Source organism: Carlito syrichta, unplaced genomic scaffold, assembly GCF_000164805.1.
Source record: "Carlito syrichta isolate Samal-C Ts95f unplaced genomic scaffold, Tarsius_syrichta-2.0.1 Scaffold308856, whole genome shotgun sequence".
Classification (NCBI taxonomy): Eukaryota; Metazoa; Chordata; class Mammalia; order Primates; family Tarsiidae; genus Carlito; species Carlito syrichta.
The window spans coordinates 1-3,980 of NW_007252952.1; positions in this window are offsets into that span (position 1 = coordinate 1).

Consider the following 3,980-nt stretch of genomic DNA (forward strand, 5'->3'; position numbering starts at 1 on the left):
TGAATGAAACGTCATTGTACACCTAACCCTTAACTGTACCCCACAAAACCATAATAAAAAATACTGATTAATGAAAAAAAAAAACCAGCAGAAGCACTTTTAGTCCTCAAAATTTATGAGTTTAAAAACTATTTTGGCTGGGAGCAGTGGCTCAGGCTTGTAATCCCAGTACTTTGGGAGGCTGAGGTGAAAGGATTGCCTCAGCCCATGGATTTGAGACCAGCCTGGACAACTTGGCGAGACCTCAACTCTACAATAAAAATTTTAAAAAATTAGCGGGGCATGGTAACATATGCCTGTAGTTCTGGCTACTTGGAAAGCTGAAGTGGAAGGATTGCCTGAGCCCAGCAGGTCAACACTGGGGTAGCTGTGAGCATGCCACTGCACTCTAGCTTGGGCAATGGAGTGAGACTCCAACTAAAAAAACAAAACAAACAACAAAAACACGGGTTTTAGCAGTGGAAAAATCGTCTCAACAGGTGTACTGCATCAAAAAGGAGAGTACTTCGAAGGTAACTGAAGTTTAAACATGTAAGACTAAATGCATAATCTTTTATAAATAAATCCTGGAGTTTTGGGGGTCCTCCATCATATGTGTAAACTGCCTCACTTTCTCTGCTTGTATCTCTATGTGACATCTTCTGTGAGGGATGCCTTTTGTGGAGGGTCTTAAAAGGAGCTCCTCTGAAATCCCCTGGCATGATGGGTCCAGGTGAGGGTCAACCATGTCTTGTCATCACAGACCCAGTCTCTTGCTACTGGGGTTACTTTATCTAGCATGAAGCCAACTCAAGATTACTGGCAAAATATCTTAATTTCAAGTCACTTTATAGTGTATATGTTTGGCCCATAGAAATTTAACTTACCCTTGCTGCAAGGTCTGAGGCAGCACCACTCCCCAATCTCGCAATCAAACACATTAATATTTCTGAAGTAAAAGATACAAATATTCACATCAGGTGGGATGAATGTCCATAAATACCCCAATGTCATTTCAAGTCAGGTTTTGTCCTTATGAGGGCTGATTCTCAATCCTCATCCAACCAGTCACCATTCCATGGGATTTTTTGTGAACCAGTCAATCCAGTGATCCAGTCTCACTGGCAGAAGCATGTACACTTGACCCAGGTAGGCCAGAGTGCCCCACACCATGGATCCAATGATTGCTCCAGAGTGGCTGGTTGGAACAAATAATATTTTCTTCCCACATATGGAGAGAAGAGACAGAAATATTTATATGGAGGAAGAGAGACAGAGAAATTACCTTCCTTTTTGGATTAAAATTTCTAAGGTCCTCAGATCCCATTTCTTTCCCACCAAAAGACAGAACCTGGAGAGAATAAACAACTGAATGCAGAGCTGAGAGTTACAATCTCTGATAAGGCTGAGCACTTACATCTAGCCTAACACTATACCATACATACTCTACACTTTTATTTTCATGAGCCAATAAATATCTCCTAAATTAACTTGGTTTTTGTCAATCCTGACTACAGTTGTTGCTTCTGGATTTATCAACCTTATAATACTCTTTATTAGTCTTCTAGGAAAGATTTAATCTCAAATGAATTATATTTTATCTCCTTTGTTGTATTTTAACTTGAAATATAGGTAACCTGTACTTTCTATTCTATTAATTATTATTATTATTGAGTCAGGGTCTCACTCTGTCACCCAGGCTGGATCACTAGGCTGGAGTACAGTGGCACACTCATGGCTACCACAGCCTCAACCTGCTGTGCTCAGGTGATCCTTCTGCCTCAGTCTTCCAAGTAGCTGGAACTACAGGTGTACACAGCACCCAGCTATTTTTTGACTTATTGTAGAAGCAAGGACTCACCAAGTTGCCCAGGCTGGTCTCAGATCCCTGGGCTCAGGCAATCTTGTCACTTTTCCTCTGCTGGAATTACAAGTGTGAGCCACCGCACCAGGCTCTATCAACTTTACGTAGAGTTCTTAAATCCCCTCTGTACAATGAGATTATTATTGCCCTGATCTCATCCAGAGTATTGCTTCAATCTCTCATTTCTCCACCTATCAGCTGTATTTTGCCTTTTACATTATTAAGTAAATATTAAGTATACATTATCAAGTAGGATAAATACATTTCAGTCATTTGTCTCTGTATTTTAAATAATAACATTGCATTACTATCACCATGTGAATACTGAAAGAACTAGAGCCAAATAATGTGTGAAGATTTCATTCTTCCTCTACAGATCCAATATTATGAGCCTGGTATCTACTTAAAGAAGACTATTCCTAATATCAATCAAATGGATTGTCCTTTTCATATTCTAGCTATTTTCCAAAATCATGCAACATTTTATGAGGACTTGCTCTATAATAAAGTGTTATTGCTGTTCCTTTGTTTTTCCTAGAGTTTCCTAGAGAATTGTGTTTCTTTCCTTCTTCCTAAGGACAAAATTTTTTCTCCACTTTGTTGCAGAGATCCTTCAACTTCATATGAATTAATTAACTTCATTTAATGGAATGCATTCCATTCTTAATGAAGTTTGTCTTCACTGACTCCCTTGATTCTATTCTACCAGTAATTTGGTCTGATTGCTTTCTATGCTTGTTGCAAAGTGAGCATTCTAGCCACTCCCTACATCACTCTCTTGGGTTACCTCCTCTATTTATTGAACCCCAACCTGCTGTTTTCTTCCTTTCCATTCACATTTTCCTAGAACAAATCCTTTAATGTCCTCATAAAGGACATATGGAAGTAAACTGCATGTCTTCAAATATTAACATATGGCCTCATGCTTTATTATTGGCTAGGTATAGACTTCTAGCTTCAAAATACTTTTATCTCAGAACTTGGATGTTAATCTGTGTTCTATCCAATATTGCAGATGGGGGTGGCTAAAGATAGCCTTATTCTTGTTCCTTTATAGGTGATCTAGAAAGACTTTTTTGAAAGCTTTTAGAATGTTCTCATCTTAATATTCTGAGATTTCACAAGCAAATTTCTGGAATTTTTTTTTTCCTGTTGTGGTTTTCCTAATTCAGTCTCTTCAACATTCAGTGAACTATTCCAAAGTGAACATTCACTTCTTTTAGTTTAGAAAGATTCTCATTTATTTGATACATTCTTATATATTCTGTTAATTGCTTTTGGAACATACTCAGATGTCAGACATTCTAAATTTCCATGCCCCTTTTTGTCTCTCATTTTAAAAATTTATGTACTTGGAGACTTTAATTTCCTTTCAGCATTTTTTTAAATTCTTAGGAGTTCTAATTCTTACTTTTATTTTATAGCTTCTCGATGTTTTAAAAATGCAACGTCTGTTCAAATCTTCGGCTAAAATAAAATTCTCATTTTATTACATGCCTTTTCCCAATTGGGATTTAATTCTGTCTCTTGACCTTTAGACTTAGTTTTCTTCACATGTGATGATCCTGAGCTACTACTGTTCACATTTAAGAATGACACCATTTGATTACACTAGATAAATGGCATGGGGTTCTTTAGATATTCTGTCATTCTGTTACCATAAATGAAAAAGGTTACCAGGACCTCTGCATTCATGGGAAGGGCTGGCAAGTAAATGAGAAATTCCCCAAATTTCTCCAAAAGGGAGTTTCTAACTTAGACTGCCAACACTTCACTCTAACTGCTCTAAGTTTCTATATGTTCAATTTGCTTTTCATATTTTGTTAAATTACTACATTCTTGTTTAAAACTTCAAACAGTACAAATAACTTTCTTTGACCAGAGCACCCAATTCCAGTCCACTCCCAAAAGAAACATTTGTCAGTTGGGTGTCTTCAAAACTTACACTATTTGCATACTTATATCAATACATTAGAAATACACTTTAAAATGTGTAACACTGTATTATTCTGAAAAATTTTCTTTTTCAACCAGTATTTTAGCCGAATCCATGTCAATATTACCAGTCCATTTCCTCTTTTTTTTTTTTGAGTTGGAGTCTCTGTCACCCAGACTGGAGTGCAGTGGCCACTCCCAG